This window comes from Nelumbo lutea, chromosome 3, assembly GCF_056320005.1.
Source record: "Nelumbo lutea isolate HS-2025 chromosome 3, American lotus-T2T, whole genome shotgun sequence".
NCBI classification, from domain to species: domain Eukaryota; kingdom Viridiplantae; phylum Streptophyta; class Magnoliopsida; order Proteales; family Nelumbonaceae; genus Nelumbo; species Nelumbo lutea.
The window spans coordinates 94,895,358-94,914,237 of NC_142686.1; the positions used below are offsets into that span (position 1 = coordinate 94,895,358).

An 18,880-nucleotide genomic window follows, 5' to 3' on the forward strand; every position below is an offset into this window, starting at 1 on the left:
TAAATTAAATGTATAATATTTTATATATAATACTTCTAAATATATATGTCCAAAATGGTCATTTTGGTCAGGGTGGAAGAAATTTTATCATTCGAATGGTCAAGGGCCATTTCATCTTTGATGTCCCCTTCTCTCGAAGCCCCCAGCCCCCTACCCTTCCTTTCTTCCTCTTCTAGACTTGATATGAATTTTTCCATCTCTTCTTCAGATCCCCCTTTCATTTAACTCAAACTCTTATCTCCCTTCTACTCTCTTCACTATCACTCTCAACTCTTTTCACTCTCTAACTATTCAATCTCAAAGGTTCAAACAATGGTGGAGGCATCAGTGGAAGTTGGAAGCAGCAATGACATTACATGTCTCACAAAGGTATCTCAAATGTTCTATAACTTGTCCTATGATTCCAGACTTTTTTCTTTGTTTTCTTTTTATCCAAAAACATCAAAAGTTCTGTAACTTGCCCTATGATTTCATAATTTTTTTCTTTGTTATAGTAGCAGTTCTGTCATAAAAATTGCATGTGTTAATAGGCTTGTTTATGTAATCGGTCCTTATCCGAGCATACCCGATTGTCCTAGTTCCCGTCGATTCAGTATTGATTTTGATTTTAGCAATCGGTTCAGGATGGTTCTACCATGTCTCAAACTAGATCCAAACCGTTGACAACCCTAACCAACGTCCACACCTCTAAGACCTAGACCTCAAATATGGTCCAAGCCTAACCGGATGTCAAGCCCAAGTTTGCTAACTCAAGACAATGACCTCGTGCGCTCAAGTTTGTAAGGCTCTGTTGGGATTTTGGGGTGTGGGTAGGTTGGTGGGTTTTTATTTTTCAAATATAATAGGTGGAGGTCCACCCTAATCCCAATTCATGTTTCGTGTGATACCTAACCCCCCTAACTTTAACCTTAATCCAATCCAATCATACTTGGTTTGGGTTTGTTTTGGCCTAATTTCTTGACTTTTTATTTAAAAAAAAATACAAGGTTAATTAAAAGTATCCTAAAATTTTAAGACCTATTTAAAAGTACCCTAGACCTTTTGGAAGTATAATATATATGATCCTTGAGTTAATTGGTTGTCACATTCTACTTACATGTGATATCAAATGATGTAATTAAATTTTCGAAAATTCAAATTTTCCCTTATATTATCAAAACATAGGCTAACCTAAGCAAAGCAGGTTTGCAAGTTCACAAGTCTAAAGAGAACTAAGTCGTTGACTTCAGAATGTCGTAAGCTTACTATGCAACCAAATAGGGGAATAAAAAAATGAAGAAAACTATGAGTAAATTCCCGAAAGATATGGTCAAGCATTCAAACAATGGTTGTAACTTGTAAGTACATGGAGTTAAATATTACAGAACCCAAGATGGAGGGTGTATCCACTACCGGAACTTAAGTGCAATTGTGTATCTGAAAACTAAATCGCAAATCTACATATCTCTCGAAACTTAGAGCATAGAAACATTAAAATCTACAATATGCATAAAAATACCAAGGTTTGCAGCACGCAAAAGAATGCTCCTGTAGGAGGGATCACACTATACAACAATAAGTAAGCTTCTAGAAGGGGTTATAGTTATAGACGCGTTCACATGGGAATTCTAAAGACGGGAATTCCTGACCTCGAGGTATTCTCATGGATACATGACAAAACCCTGAGTCTCTTATCTGTTTGTTACTTAACAAATTTTAACCACTTACCCACAATAGGAAAGTTTTCTAAGTCTCTCCTTGCTTTCCTCTCAAACCCTGCCTTTTCTATATAAGTAGGAGAGGCTCAAAGCCTTCAAAGAAAGAGACAACTCTCCTCCCGCATAAGACACCACTCTACAGCCCTAACCCTAGGGTTTCTCTACAACCTTCTCTCCCCCCCCCCTTTCTCTCTACCATCGTCATTCTCTCTAGACCTTTGGAGACTTGACCAACCACTAATTGAAGTCCATGGCACTTACATTAGGAATGGTCTCCTTGAAAGACAAAGGATGACCAGAGATCTATTGGGAAGAAGGGCATAAAAGGGGATTTCAGATGAGAGGAAATTGTAGTGTAGTTGTAAGGAGGGGAACTTAGAAATCTAGAAGGCAAGGATTTTTGAGACCGGTCTCATGCGTGGGTCTTTAACGGGTAAGCTTTACTGGGGTTTCACCACATGTCTAGTAAGGATCTTTTGGGATAAGGATTCCCTTTTTCCCTTAAAATTCTTACCTAGTATGTCTTGGCAACAATCCTTTTCAAGCTTGCTCGCAGTCATGTGTTAGGAATAAGGCCTTTAACATAGTGATGTGTCTTGGTGACATGGCTGCCATGATGAGGCAAGTCACCATTGCTTATCGTAGTTGATCATGAGACGAACTCCATTTGTTGAGGCTTCAAATGGTTGTGGGCATTGCACATAGGGCATCTCAAGTAGGTGATTATGTATGTCATTTTGTAGTGGTTCTCATTCATCATAAAGGTTTGCAATTGTGTTTAATTATCAAGTTCAACGACCAGTATAATGTTCATCACAGATGTTCTAGTGGTTCCTTTCATGTCATCACAACTCTCATTCAACGAGTTTGTAGTGGTTCTTTTAATGAGTTTGGCAAGTCCAATAATTTTATGGTAGTAAAAAAATTAGAGAAGGGGAACCCAGAGTAGAAGTAAGCATTTAAAAATATAAAACTTAAACAAAAACGAGAAATAAAAATTCAAAAACAATGCTTTTCAATATGTTTTCAACTCCTAATTCCCACAAGAGACCAATAATTTATGAGTTCATATTCAAATCTCTCTCTATTCATCTTCTTTTAACATTCACTTGGAGTTTGTAGTAGAGGACTGAATTGTGTGTAGGGATGTCAATGGGTCAGGTTTGACATGGGTTTTCCTTAACCCTAACCTAACCCTCCAGTGCCCTGACTTGAACCCAAACTCAACTCATAAATACATAATTTATGAACCTGATCTGACACTATAGGGTTCAACTCGATACCAACTCAACCCAACCTATAGCATTTCAATTATATTTTTTAACACATGTCGAAGCTTTAAAACCCATTAATTTAAGTTTGGAGTTTGTTTTATGATTCTAAGTTGTCACTTTTTCCATTTAAAAAAAGGAAAACCAAAATAAACATATAAAAAATCCTAAACTTTAAGGCTATGGAGTAAGAAGTTAAAAAGTTACAAGGATACTATGTATACATGGTATCATGATCTAACGGGGTGGGTCAGCCAAAACCTGAATCCAATTCGGGTCAAAGAATCAAAGCCCTCACCAAAACCTAAAAGATGAATATGCTTGACCCTAACTCGACCCTATAGGGTCGGGTTAAGCCGTGTTTACCGTTTAACCTGACCTGTTGACATACCTAATTGTGTGGGTTATTGTCTATAAGTAATGTTTCTTTGTTTCTTCACTCTTTTAGGGTTAATTACTTATATATACTATATACATTTGAGAAACTACTTATATATACCCTAAACTTTCAAAACCTACTTGTATACCTTGTAAGATGGCCCCACATAACACAATAGGCCATATGTATAGGAAACATTTAGAGCTATTTCATTTTTATATTAAATTTTTTATAATTCCATGTTTATCCCTCTAATATTATTCATCTCCTTCATTTGAAATTTGATTTCACTAAAATATTCTCACTCAAATTGTGTTGTGTTGGTGGCCTTGGGGTATGACCTACCATTTGCTTTGATATTCTTAGGGCATTTTTTTATCAATTGGATGAAATTGTTTGGTAACTCGTAAACTTGATTTATAGTGAGATTATTTCATATGGTTTTATTCCTTTTATGTATATGTTTTATTGTGAATGTCTAGGATTAGGGCTTACAGATCATCTTCAAGGAACATTAACAATGAACATTGCCATGAGTAATAGAGATGAAGTTATATTGAGAACAATATATCATTGTCGGAGATGGAGATAGTTGAGTCCACATGTTGGCATAGCCCCACCCTTTAAGGAAGTGGAGGGATGTTTAAAAAATGTAGGCTATTTGGTACAGCACCCATACATTGAGGGCATAAAAAAATGTTAAGTTCTCCTATGTAGGGTGTGAAGTAAAAGTAATGAAAACATCATATCACGTAGTGATACAAATTTGTAATTTGTGTGATATATTTTCTAGTTGGGCCTTATTTCATTTCTTGACTACAAAGATGTGTAGGTGATCATGTATAGACCAGAAAGTGTATAACAATAGTTTGAATATGATGCTACAATACCAAGGTTTAGGGGTGCAAATAGATCGGATCAGGATTTAGGGATGCAAACGAATCGGATCGGATTTGAATCAAGGATATTCGAATATGATCAGATCTAATAGGACACAATTTGAATTTGAATCTTATCAATAAGTCGGATCTTCATATCTGATCTGATCCAACTTCTTTTCTTTAAAAATTAATAAATTATTAAAAGAAAAATAAAACAAAAAATACAAGTATCTTTTGATTATTTTTATCATATATATACATGTTTTTATAAAAAAAATAAATAATATAACAAATATATAAAAATATATTTATAAATAAATAAATAACATATATATACGTATTATATATATTTATAAATATATAATATATATCAAATTGGGTCAAATCATGATCCAATCCATTTGCACCCCTACCAAGATTTCATATTAACTAGTTTGCAGATGATGCCTTCCCCAATGAGGGGTATGTTTTCCCTGGTGTTGTAAAATTCCCTTTGGCATGATCACCACCCTTTAGTAGGATTTGACTTTATTGAGTGGCCCTAGCACCAGCGAAGTCTATGGTAAAACTATGAATATTGATGTTTATTCTAAAATCATTAACAACAAGGAACTTAATCCAAATACAATGAGAATGTCTTTAAGGTGTAGGGCAGCCCAAATTGAGTTGAGGATGATAAAGAACAGTGGATGATTATTTGTGTCCCATCAATTGTCCAAGATATTGTAGGCATAAGCCCTTCAAGTAGCATAATGGCCCCAACACTGACAATGTCCATGATTGGGATCATTAAAGTTTATGTTTTATATGTGAATGTTGGAAATGTGCAAGAAGGTGATGAGTATGTTGGGGTCATCAGTGGAGAATCCCCCCAACACATATAGTTTGGGTTGGCTTTCACATCAAGCCACATATCATAGGTTGTTGCCTCCGTAGTAGGGAAGGCTAGTAACTTTGGCATGGTCATTCTTGTGCATCAATTGAAAAAACACGCCAATCACTCTCATGTTGTGAGTATAGTTTGTTGTGATTGAAAACTTTTGAGTTATACTTGATTTTTGTATCATCAAGATTCATTACTCGTTGTTGGGTGTCAATTTTTTCTAGTGGAACGATGACATTACAAGATTCATGGAGCCCTCTGTGGGTGATCATAGAGTGCTATTGGGCTAGAAACTATAGTCCTCCATCATATAGAGGTAATGCACATCATATTTCTCTTTCCTTTTTCTTTCAATATGTAACATGTTCCTTACAGTGCATGGTGTTTATAGGTCCTAGTACAATCTGAGTCACACACTCTACCTTTAATTGCGATACCTACTAGTGTGTGATCTGCCCTCCTATTTGAGCTAGGGTGATTAATCAACATTGTATTGACATCACGTAAATCTTCATTTAAGCAACTGAGCGATGAGTATGATACTACTAGAGTTATAGCCACCGGGTGAGATAGTTACATGGACGTCGTAAGGGTCTCTATGGCACAAGCTGGGTTGAGGAATGCTCTTATCGATATTGTCACTAATGTAGTTGCATCTCAGTTAGAGATGCATGATCCTACTAAAAAGACATATATGATAGTGCAAGAGGAGGTGATCTTATCCTCCAAACTTAAGACTGAGTACTACTAGGAGTCAAAACTTGCCATTGTCACTTGCTAACTACACGATAAATATTAGAAATGAAGGATGATATCCCTATCTATATTGATGGTGGACCTTGTGGAAGTCAAGGGATTCTCCATCATGAGAAATATACTATGTCTCAAAGTTTAGTTGACTATATCTCAACATTGGTGAGGTTCGACTACCTTCCTATAGCTGAGTTTCTTGAGGTAATGATGAGCATTGGCCTAAACAAACTAGTTGGGCTAATTTATATGATTGAAACTCTACCCGTTGAAGCGTATAATACTAATCACACACCATCTATGATGCATGAAGCTCATGATGCCGAGGAAATATATGAAGGTATTGCTTGGAGATGTTTATAGGAATTGAACATAGGGAAAGAATAATGCCAAGCGAAGATGGATAGGCTAAAAGCTCAACTAGGTCAAGTTCAATCACAATTTGAGTACAGGCAAGAGAAATGGACTTGAGACACAACTAGAGGAAATTCAAAGGAATAAGTCATTCTTAGCTTGAGTATCTAAGTTTTGTGACTAATGGCGAAGGTTGCACTGATGTAATTAATTTCATCTGGAACTTGTCTTATCCCCCTTCATCTTTCTCTTTGCATATTCACCTCTCTCTCTGTCCCTCTCTTCTTTTTGCCTTGTAAAACTAAAGGATTGGAACAAAGAAATATTTTGTATATGTTTCACATGTCTTAATAGATTAATGATTTTAATCCAGTTGCTAATCTTTTGTTTGCTTCTTACTTTACTTAATGTCTACCTATTTGTGCTTGATTTTAATAATCTCATCGGGTGAGTGTTTGATATTTGTGCACCTTAGATCAATTACCCAAGGCTTTAATGTTTGTGATTGGATACCTTGATATTTCAGTCCATTACAATGACTTGGATTATATGATCTTGAGACTGGTTATCCAAAGCTTTTGATTGCTTAGGTGACATGATCCTGCCTACGACTGATTACCAAGGCTTTCGATTGCTTGGCTGACATAAACCTAATTGGGATTGGTTATCTAAGGCTTTCAATTGCTTGGGTGGTGTGATCTTGCATGAGACCAATTACCTAAAGCTTTCATGCCTGGGACTAGTTACATAGGAATTTTTAAGCTCTTGTGTGATTGCCTTTGTAATGCAATTTTGCTTGAGACTAGCTTTCTAGGGCTTTTTAGAACATTGTATAATGTGATTGTTCTTGTAACTAGTTACCTAGGGCATTTCGTGCATGCAACTAGTTACCCAGGGCTTTTAGGCCTTTATGATCATTTATATGATATGATTCTACTCGAGACTGGTTACCTAAGGCTTTCTTTGGCATGTCATGGTGCATTTTTTTTTCTTAGGAGTATTTACCCAAGGATTATGATGTGGACGCATATTGGGAGCAGCGACAACAATGATCTGGTGTTCTCATCCTATCCAATTCGGCAGCAACAGTCTTATTCATTCGGCATATTAGATTAGACTATCTTGTTATTCTTATCTTATCTTATTAAGTTAGTATATTAGATTATCTTATCTTATTAGATTATGATTAAGAGAGACTTATCTTATCTTATCAGTCTTATCTTACCAAGATAGAGCTGGAGGTCTCCCTATTCAGCAAAGAGTCTCCCTAAGCGTAGGACTCTTGTAATCTCCTATTTAAGGAGCCACTATTATTGAATGAAGGCGTCAAATATTCAGTCAAGGAGAGAGTAAGGAGGGTTGGTGATCTCTTAGATAAATCACCCCCCAGGCACCAAGATAGGTACCTCAAGAAAAGTAAGGGACAAGGGAAAATAAGAGGGTTTTCCCGTGAACCTACCTATGACGAGATCCTATTCCCGGGTCCATAACAATTTGGTATCAAAGCAAGGCGTCATGGGTGATCTGGAGCAACTGTCGTCCAGGGTCCATGAACTCGAGCATTGGCTCGTGAGACCAACTCGGAAGTATGGGAAATCAAGGACGAAATCAGGGAGCTACGACGTCTGATGGAGCTATTCCTTTCTAGCAAGGAGAGGAACACAGAAGGGGAGGCAGCCACTAACAGCCGCCGACCGGATCTGTCGGACTCTTCCGGCAAGCAGTAGATCATCATCCAGGGAGCCGCGGTCATTCCCAAATACAACAGGTTGGAATTTTTGTCGTACAATGGCAACGGAGATCCCTTGGGTTGGCTGTATCGGTGCAAACCGTTTTTTTCGCAATCTACTCAGCAGGGTACAAGTGCAAAAGACTTTTCTGCCTCCTAGTAGAACAAGAGGAAGATGAGGATGAACCCTCTTCATTGGAACCCGATCCCAGAGGGCAAAGTCATTCCACCTATCCGGGATTCCTTTAATTGTGTTTCAAGACACCCATCCTAAATTCGAGCTTGAGGACAAGCTCGTAGTCCAGGAGGGGAGTAATGATGTGGATGCGTATTGGAAGCAGCAGCAGCAATGATCCAGTGTTCTCATCCTATCCAAATCGGCAACAAAGGTCTTATCCATTTGGCATATTAGATTAGAGTATCTTGTTATTCTTATCTTATCTTATTAAGTTAATAGATTAGATTATCTTATCTTATTAGATTATGATTAAGAGTGACTTATCTTATCTTATCAGTCTTATCTTACCAAGATAGAGCTGGAGGTCTCCCTATTCAGCAAGGAGTCTCCCTAGGAGTAGGACTCTTGTAATCTCCTATTTAAGGAGCCACTATTATTGAATGAAGGCATCTAATATTCAGTCAAGAAGAGAGTAAGGAGAATTGGTGATCTCTTGGACAAATCACCCCCCCAAGGCGCCAAGATAGGTACCTCAAGAAAAGGAAGGGATAAGGGAAAACAAGAGGGTTTTCCCGTGGACCAACCCGTGACGAGATCCTATTCCCGGGCCCATAACAGATTATAAATGCAATAAGCCTTTGTGTGATATTCATAATGTTGTAAACTGATGTTAGGGGCATACAAGTTGGTATCATTCATTAATTGCATTTTAAAAAACACATACATTAATCATAAAAGTATTGCAAAACAAACTCATTTTAAGAATAAACAACTAAGTATCATTCGTTAATTGCTTTATAAAGAACACATACATTAATCAAATTACATCTTTAGCCAATAAACATTTAATGTTCATCTTCCTCATACATTGCTAGGTCTATTAGTACATAATAGCTAGAGAGGAGTGCTTCTTTGATGATAAAAGGGTCTATCCAATTAGGACTAAATTTGCCAGTTGTGAATGTCGGAAAATGGCTCACTTAGGTTGGTTTAGAGTCACCACCCATCATTAATGCAAATTGGGAGTGATGGGCCTCCCAGATTATTTATATGTCTCATTTTGGTCCAAGTAGAGACTCCAAACAAAAGGTAATGGTCAGACTGATCTAACCAGCCTAGGTAAGACTTCAATGGAAAAAGGAAGGGATTAGGCACCCCTTTCCCATATCCGATAGGTGGGATTCACATGAGGAAAACCCAATGTTAAAACATAAGTGAACTAACTAGTCCGTGATTTGAAAGGAAGCGAGAATAAAAAGAAAATAAGCATTATTAAATAGATTAGAATCATATAACAGAATAAAAGGGGATAACCTATGGTGTTGAGTGAGAAGCATATAATTACATAAAAAAATAATAATAATAACAACTATTCAGCGACCCTAAGGGACTTCATCACTAACTGATAGAGAAGAGTTATCTACCGATGACAACAATTAAAATTATCCAAAACAGAGATGAATTAAAAATTAGGTGACCAAAATTATTTAATATCCTACGTTATATTATGACATGCCTCAGATGGGCAAGGGAAAGGATTCACCTACGTATTAATTCAGGTGATGTAAACCATCTAATCACCATAAGAACGACCCATCCCAAATCAGAATTACTTAAGGTGAAGAAACCAGACCAAGTGACAGACAAGGTATTAATTTAAGTATGAATTGCTTTTGGAGGTATTATAAAACCAGACCAAGTGACAGACAAGGTATGTAATTTTGTTGATAGCGATGATTTATGCAAACCAAGAACCTACAAACCAAGTGTCATTTATTTGAGCTATTCTTATTCAAAACGCATGGATATTAACTATTTGTATTAGGTACAGTGGACACCAATTAATAATAAATGCAACAATCTAAACTAAAGACCTTATTGGTTCTAACTAACCATATTCCAGGAGTGTCAAACATAATTGAAATTTAACTACTCAATCGTCCAGTAATCGAACCATTATGCAAGGCTAATAAAATGAAATCTGCAGAAAAAAAAGGAAAGAAGAATTGGAAATGCCACATGTTTAGCCGTGATGCATGGTGAAGGATGAAAATTGGGGAAATGTGCCTTCAGACTTGCGATTCAACCGATACCTACCGGGGATCCGGGAAGCTTGCTGGACTTAGGGGGGCATAGTTCACAATCTTTGGTGATGAACGACCAAAGAGAGAAACCAGGGGTAACCTATAGGCGAATCATTTGTCACCTCCAATTAATAACTGGTGCTTGATGCTGCAAAGGGAACTTAAACCTGAAATTACTGGGATGATTCAGACAGGAGAACCGAGGACTTATCTTGACACGCTGGTTACAAATGGAGAAGTTTCAACGTCAGCTCGAACAAAGGTCTAATCCCCACGAGAGATAAATGGTGGTTTTTTATGGAGGATGATTTGACATGACCCCTTGAGACAATGACACGTGGACCTGATTCAGCACGAGCAATAGCTCAGCACCATAGCTTGATTGCAACTAAGTAATGAGCCCGCAGGACAGCTCGCTACATCATAGCTCGCTATAGGGGGAATTCACTACAACGCGAGCTCGAGGTCCCCCGAACTACTGAAAGGGAATACTCTAAAACTATCCCAACTCGTGAGCTAGGGTAACCAATTCGCTCCAACACTTAGGCAAAAAGATTGCCCCAAAGACAATCTCGATGAGGGTCACCTCGAAGTACCCCTGGGAGCCGGCTACAAAGTAGCTTGCGACAAGATAGCTTGCTACAAGGTAGCTCATGACTAAGCGACGCGATGCTCTCAGGAAGCTTCAATCTGACAAAATCGTACCCGTCAGACTATGCCACGTCTCTTGACTAACGGCGCAGTCCCTGCCCATTCAATAGATTGTACCCACGTCTCTCGACAGATAGTGGCGTGCCTATCCTCCGGGACGTGTCACCCATCCAATTGGGTAGTACCCTGCAACAATCACCTGCGTAGCCCTGGAAGGTAACGGCTGCGACAGAAGCCCAGTTGCGATTATGCCCGATTTGACAAGAATGCCCCTATAAAAGCCCATTGGTCGAAGGGGAGAGGGATCTCTGATCTAATTTGATTTTGAGTCATCTTATTAGATCTCGAGCTAATCTTGATAACTCAGTGATCTAGCACGACCTACACTCTTAGCCTCTTTACACTCTTTACTTTCTCCGCCAGTGTTCTAACTTAAGCTTCGGAGTATTCCCGTCGGGCAAATCCCCCGGGAATCCTTCACCTTCTTCTTCTCAGGTGTCGTCCGTTGCCAGTTAGGAACCAGTCAGCAGCCAACTAGGAGTGCCCAGATCGTGCCACATCATTTGGCGTCATCTGTGGTAAACGCTTCAAGAAGCCTTCCTCTAAGCTTTTACAGTTTCCTTTTCTGAAAACTCAGCATTCATGGCTTCCTCCAGTAATGTCGGACGTGGTGCTAGCTAGAACGCTTTTGGAGAGCAGCCCCAACTTCCTACTGTCTGTATTGGGCAGTTCACCATCCCCCTCTCCATGGACAGAGTTCCCAGTTTGAACGTACCTCTCACAGTGGCACCCGCGGTCGCTCCACTCCCTTCCACAGTTGGAGCAAACTTTGTTGAACCCTCGGTTGTACCCCCAGCGGCCAACCCAAACTAGTTGGAGGACTTAATGCAGTGCATGCGAGCCATGCAAACTCAAATACAACAATTTCAACAATTCCAACTCTATCAACAACAAGTGTTGCACCAGGTTTCCCAATACCAATATCAGCAGCAGTTTCCCTCTTTGCCTCAGGCCCAGCCATCGCTTCCCCCTTGGCATTCGGCCACGAAGCAAACCAAGCCCTCCCGCCGGAGTGAATGACCTCGCCGGGGAGAGGCCTCCTAGGCTTAAGATCCCACCAAGATCCAAGCCTCTTCCCATAGCCAAAAGGAGAGGCTGACCACCCTCGCCTCACAGCCTGTGGGCAGGTCTGGGGCCTCCCAACCAACTAAACCCGTATCGCCCCGGCCTTTGCGGTTCGAGCTCCCACTCGTAGAGAATCCGTTCGAGGTCCTGGCCGCAGACTATAGGTAGGGCCCTTCGGTTCAGAGCCACCACCAGCAATCTGAGCCCGTTGAGCTCAGCGACACTGAAACATCAAGCACCAACATCGAGCCAGCAAAACAGCAACAAAGATGCCGACGAGCTCGCCGAACTGTTACCCGAATCTCTCCCGAGCTCAAAGGAAAAGAGGAGGTATGCTCAGGTGAAGTGAAAGCTACCCCTCTCCTCTCAGTTTCTTCCCCATTATCTCTAGAACTCCTTGTTGTCCCCATGCCAAGGGACTTCAAGCTCCCTCCACTGGATAAGTATGATGGATCCTTCGATCCAAATGATCATGTGGACGCCTTCCAGTCCTAGATGCGCACATAGAAGAGACCAACTCCACCCCAGCCTTGACGGAGGACCCTGCTCGGATGCTTCAGATCGATGCTTCCATTGAGGAGCCTCTACGATCTAAACTAGTATGCTTTTTACTTGATAATTTAGATGTTTTTGCCTAGTCCACGGTAGAAATGCCCAGCATAGACCCTAGCATCATAACTCATAGCTTAATATTGATCCTGTAGTTAGGCCCGTTAGATAGAAGAAACGCAACCTAGCCCTAGAACAGTGCAGGGCAGTTGACGAGGAGGTCGAGAAGCTCCTTGCAACCGATTTTATCGGGGAAGTCCATTACCCGAGCTGGGTGGCCAACCCCATTCTGGTGAAAAAGGCTAATGGTAAATGGCGCATGTGCGTCTAGTGGACGCGACCTCGGGGCATGAGTTGCTGAGCTTTCTTGACGCCTACTTGGGCTACAACCAGATCAGGATGGACCCGACAGATGAAGAAAAGACTGCCTTTGTAACTGAGCTCGGCCTGTACTCTTACAAGGTCATGCCCTTCGGACTAAAAGAATGCTAGGGTGACCTTTCAAAGACTTGTAAATAAACTGTTTGAGCCATTGATTGGCCAAAAAGTAGAATGTTATGTAGATGACATGGTCATCAAAACCCAGTTCTCATGCGACTTAATACAAGAATTGAATTTAGTTTTTGAAATCCTACGTAGATTCAATATGGAGCTAAACCCGAATAAGTGTGTCTTTGGTGTCACCTCGGGTAAATTCCTGGAATACATCGTGAGCCGGTGCAACATTGAAGCCAACTCGGACAAAATAAAGGTCATCCTAGATATGAGACCACCCCGAAAAGTGAAGGAGGTTCAAAGGCTGAATGGTCGAATAGCCACTCTGAGCCGCTTCATGTCCAAATCGGCAGATCACTGCCTACCTTTCTTTAAAGCAATTAAAAGCAAAGGGTTTGAATGAACCTAAGATTGTCAACTCACGTTTGATGAGCTCAAAAAGTACCTCACCAGCATACCGGTCTTAACCCAGCCTGAAGAGGGCGATGTTTTGGAGCTGTACCTCTTGGCAAGTGACGAAGTGTTCAGCTCGGTACTAATAAAAGAAGTAGATCGGGTCCAATGACCTATCTACTAGGTTAGTAAAGTGTTGCAGGGAGCAAAGACAAGATATCCAAAGATAGAAAAATTGGCCTATGAACTGGTTATTGCAGCCCAAAATCTCTGTCCGTACTTTCAAGCTCATACTGCTATCGTCCTCACCAACAAACCTCTAAGGCAAGTCCTACTCAAGCCCGAGGTCTCTAGTCGACTGACGAAGTGGGCTGTTGAGCTCAGCGAGTACAATCTCCAATACATGCCACGAATTGCTATTAAGGCCCAAGCCTTAGCAGACTTCATCGTGGAGTGCACTTTCAACTCCGAAGTCCCTAGCCCGGTTGAGCATGAGACCTCTAATTCAGGCGAGCCCGGAGCTCCCCGACCGGTTGAGTCTGAGCACCGTGAGGTAGCAGCTAGTACGACATCTCTCCTAGTTAGGCCAAGCGTGGACTGGGATGAGGAGCCCTAGATCCTTCACGGAGACGGCTCCTTGAACCAGCAGGGCAGCAAAGCCGGAATAGTTCTACACGGCCCAAGTGGCACAAAATTGGAGTACGCACTACGCTTCGAGTTCGTGGCATCCAACAATGAAGCGGAGTACGAAGTGTTGATAGCCAGGCTAGCTCTAGCCAAAGATGTGAAAGCCAAGCATATCATCATCTGCAGCGATTCCCAGCTCGTGGTCAATCAAGTCACAAGCGAATACGAAGCTCGTGAACCGACTATGATTGCCTACTTAGCCAAATTAAGAGAGGCTCAGTTCAACTTCTAGTCACAGTTCATCAGGCAAGTCCCGAGGTTGGAGAACGCTGAGACCGATGCCCTATCCCGATTATCCAGCACCAATGATAACACCATGAGAACCGTGTACATAGAGAACTTGCCTCGGCCCAGCATTCTCGGGGGGTGGGGGGGGGCAAAGGAGGTCGCTCCTGTCGTTCAAGCAAAAGCCAAGCTAGATTGACCTGCTCGCGAGCTTCCTACTACACGGGACCCTCCCCGTAGATCGCAATGCCGCCAGAAGTGAAGAGCGTCAGGCAGCCAAATACGTCATGATAGATGAACGGTTGTACCAAAAATCCTACACGCTCCCCTACTTGCGCTGCTTGTGACCTTCCGAAGCCGAGCTCGTACTCCGTGACACTCATGAGGGCCTGTGCGGTGGACACATGGGGGGCAGAGCCCTCACCCAAAAAGTACTACGACAGGAGTACTACTGGCCAACAATGAAAGCAAACGCTGTTGATCTCGTCAAAAAGTGTGATAAGTGCTAGAAGCATGCTAATATCCACCATCAGCCCGCTGCCGACCTCAAGTATCTCACCAGCCAGTGGCCTTTCGCACAATGGGGCATCGATATACTCGGATTGTTTCCACCATCGACAGGCCAGAGGAAGTTCCTGGTGGTAGCAGTGGATTATATCACCAAGTGGGTAGAAGTTGAACCTCTTGTAATGATTATAGCCTGAAATGTCCATAACTTCTTTTGGAAGAACATAGTGTGCCGCTTCGGGTTACCTCGAGTACTAATTTCTGACAATGGTAAACAGTTCGAGGACATTAAATTCCAGAACTGGTGCCAAGACATGGGGATCCGACAGAACTTCACTTTAGTCGCACACCCTCAAGCAAAAGGTCAAGCAGAGGTCACGAATAGAGCTATCCTCCGGGAACTGAAGGCACGGTTAGACCGAGCTAAAGGACTATGGGCAGACGAGCTACCCAGTGTTCTATGAGCTTACTGAACCACAGAGAAGACCGCCACAAGAGAGACTCCCTTCAACCTCACCTACGACACCGAAGCACTCATCCCAGCTGAGATCGAGGTTCCCTCGCTATGACTAGAAGCATATGACGACAAGACAAACGAAGATGAGCTATGTACCAACCTTGACCTACTCGACAAAGTAATGGACCTCGCATATATCAGGACCGCAACTTACCAGCAAAGAGTAGCTCGGTACTATAACGCCAAGGTCAAGAAGCGGAACCTTCGCGCTAGCGACCTGGTCCTTCACAAAGTTATGGTACCTGAGCCCGGTGTTTGCAAGCTCGGACCAAATTGGGGAGGACCTTACCGAGTGAAATGGGTGCTCGGGTAAGGAACGTACGAGCTCGAGACCCTTGAAGGGAAAAAAGTATCTCGAGCATGGAATATTGTCAACTAAAGGAAGTATTACCTGTAATTACTAAGTAGACCATGAGTCACTCTCAAAGCCTAAGGGCCAAAATGCCAAGCTAACACGACCTCGAGGCAATAAGACCCAGTCGCCTCTATGGCATGGGCGAACTACTAAGTAGACCATGAGTCACTCCTAAAGCCTAAGAGCCAAAATGCCGAGCTAACACGACCTCGGTGCAATAAGACCCAGTTGCCTCTATGGCATGGGCGAACTACTGAGTAGACCATGAGTTACTCTCAAAGCCTAAGGGCTAAAATGCCGAGCTAACACGACCTCGGTGCAATAAGACCTAGTCGCCTCCATGGCATGGGAAGACTCCAAGGGAAGACCATAATTCACCCCCTCAGCCTAAGGGCTAAAACACCGATCTAACTAAGACCTCGGCACTGTGAAAGACTTAGCCAATTCATTGATAAAGGCAAGGTATGCAATATTAAAGGCGTAAGCAGCTCGGGTCTGAACCCTACGAAGCATAGCTCGCCTCAGTACATCAGTTAGACCAAGTAAGGAACAATCTACAAACATATAGTTCAGATATACAGGGTAATTACTCCACGTTATACTATAAAGATGCCTCAAACACTAAGGGATAGCTCGGGATAACGATTACCGAAAAATCCTACTTTGGGTATGTAGCTCTAATAGCTCGAGTGATGAAATCGCTTTGGCAAAAAAAATAAAAAGAGCACACCATACTTTGAAGAAAAAGAAAATTTTCATTACTATTTCATAAATAAAAAACCGAGCTAAATAGCTCGGGCAAGTTCAACAATAAGTAAAAAAGGGCACAACTGCCCAAGAAGAAGATTTTTGAAAACAGGGCTCTGGCACCCGGGAACCATCAGAAGTTAGTCAGAAAAATGGAAAAATAGAGCTGCCAGCCTCAAGGGTCCGCCTCCTCCACCTTGTTCTCGTCCTCCGGGGAGTCAGGCTCCTCCTCCGCCTGGTCCGCCGTCTCGGGAGCTAGGCTCTTCATTGTGATGCCGTCGATGATGAGCCCATAGAACTTCTTTTAGACCAACTAGCGGTAGAGCTTGAATTCTGAGTGGTACGAGCTCAAGCCATACTCCACTTGGAGGTCGTGATACTTGTGGGATTCATTGAAGTCCCAGATTGCCTTAGCATGCTCGGCCTCCACCATGGTGTCGAAGTTCCAAGTTCGGTCCAGAAGTGTAGACTCCAAGTCTCGAAACTGTTGGCGAAGGAGCTCTCTCTCCGTTGCCACCATCGACTCCTCCTCCCTGTAGCGTGCACTCTCCTAAGAAAGCATGGCGATCTGTGCCTCTTGGTCATGGGCGAGGAGCTCCTGGGCCTCGCTTCCCTTGCGAGTCTGAAGGAGCTCACCTCGGGCCTAGTCGGGCTTGCCCTAGAGCTTCTGGACGAGGACCCTCTGATTATGAGCGTTGCCAGAGTGGATGTTGATCTGGAGGGCCTTGGCGTGGATGGCGGAGTTCACCTGCCAAACAAGGGACTAAGGTCAGAAAACAGCAAAAGAAAGGAAAGAACGATAAGAAAAGATGAAGGACCACTTACCACCATACAGTGAGAGGCGGCAAGCGCAGCGAGAAACCTAGGCTCCATCTCCCCCCACCTAGCGACCTCCTCGTGGTAGATCGCCCTTCAACTCTTTTGCCCAGTCACGAGGTAGTGATTGACACCCTTCCAAACCCCCACCGGGAACTACGGTTAGGGGAATGGGCGGGAAGGACCAGGAGGAATCACCCCTTGCCTCTGGAGCTCGCCCTCCTCGAGGCCACCTTCTCCGGCACCTCCTTCAAACAGGGCCGATGGAACTTCAGGCGATGGAGAAACAAAGTCTGGCTCAGCTGACTCGAACTCAATGCCCCCAGAAGTGGGAGTTCGGTCAGGATGCGACCTCTTCGCCTTATGCTTCTGGTTGCTGGAAAGAAGGTGGCGCGTGTCAACACTAAACATGATGGCTGCCAAAAACCACAAGGTATTAGTCCAGTAAAAAAGAAAATATATGTATACACATATGATATATTTTTACAAGGCACTACGCAACCTAAAAGGCAACCTACCCGGAGTCAGGCTAGCCTATGCAAGCTTCTCCTTGATCAAGTAATCTGAACAGAGAAGGCCTACAATTGCCCAAGATAGCAGCGTTTTTCGAGTTTCAGAGTCCAACTCAACCCCAGGGTCCTGGATGGCGCCCCTCCAAGAGGTTGGGAAGGGCCACCCCTCGGGGTTATTTACCACAAAATAGTCCCGCTTCCAAGCGGGAACCCTATTTGGCAGGTCATGCAGGAGCTTAAAGCCGCGATGGGGAGAAAAGTAATAAGAATGCCTTTCCGGAGGTGCCCCGACAGTGGCATTCTTAATGTAGAGAATGGAGGAAAAGATATCAAGATCAAGGGGAAGACAATACTCATAGTACAGGGAAATGGTCCCAACTACATTCCAGATGGCGTTGGGATGGAGCTGGTCAGTGGTGACATTAAAATGATTCAACACCTCCACTATTAGGGGGTGCAAGGGAAGGACAACCTCGAGTTGTTCCTGGAAAATTACTATGTCATTGAGACCATGCGCCTAGGGAAAATTATCGACGGGGAGATTGTAGGTGAAGTCCCCGGGAAGGTGAAAGTAGCGGACTAGAGATCTGAGTCTCTCCATCATCATAGAGGAGGGACCGAAGGTGTTGAGCTCTCTGCCCCGAGAATTAGAAGCCACATCGCAGGAGGCCTCCCGAGCCTCCGGAGCCTGCTCCCAAGCTCTCCCTGAGCTTGAGGGGGCGTCATCGTCCTAGTTACCGTCCCGAGGAAAAACATGGTACGGATACCCAAACATGATTGACCGAATGAATAAGACTCACTGGAAAGATGAAATGTGTGAACAGAAGAGCTCAGGAAGACTAAATGGATGCGCGACCTCAGAATCCAAAGACAACAAGTTAGCGTGAAAGAAAATGAGGCCTAGGGGGCCCTCCTATTTATAGCCACTATGCCCCCAGATCAATGACCTAGATTGAGACAGATCTGACGGTCCGTAGTCAAGCTGACCTCACGCCTCCTAAAACCAAAACATGACTGGCTGCACATCTCCCATACCTGAGGTAATGACTGCTGCACGACATCCGGAGTTAAGAGCTGCTTCGACACATTTTCCGG

At 42.7% G+C, this 18,880-nt stretch overlaps 1 long non-coding RNA gene across 4 annotated transcripts in view; it reads left to right on the top strand.

Moving 5' to 3' along the window:
* Positions 1 to 117: 117 nt before the first annotated feature.
* Positions 118 to 18,880, top strand: part of LOC148866982 (uncharacterized) — a 28,892-nt gene continuing 10,129 nt past the window's right edge. The window contains exons 1-3 of one of the 4 annotated variants that reach the window (XR_016110589.1): positions 120 to 369; positions 5,336 to 5,427; positions 7,211 to 8,579. This is a non-coding gene — a long non-coding RNA (uncharacterized LOC148866982). Of the gene's footprint in view, positions 370 to 5,335; positions 5,428 to 6,174; positions 6,529 to 7,210; positions 8,580 to 18,880 lie in introns of those variants that run through there. The other 3 variants (XR_016110588.1, XR_016110587.1, XR_016110586.1) reach the window with 3 other exon arrangements.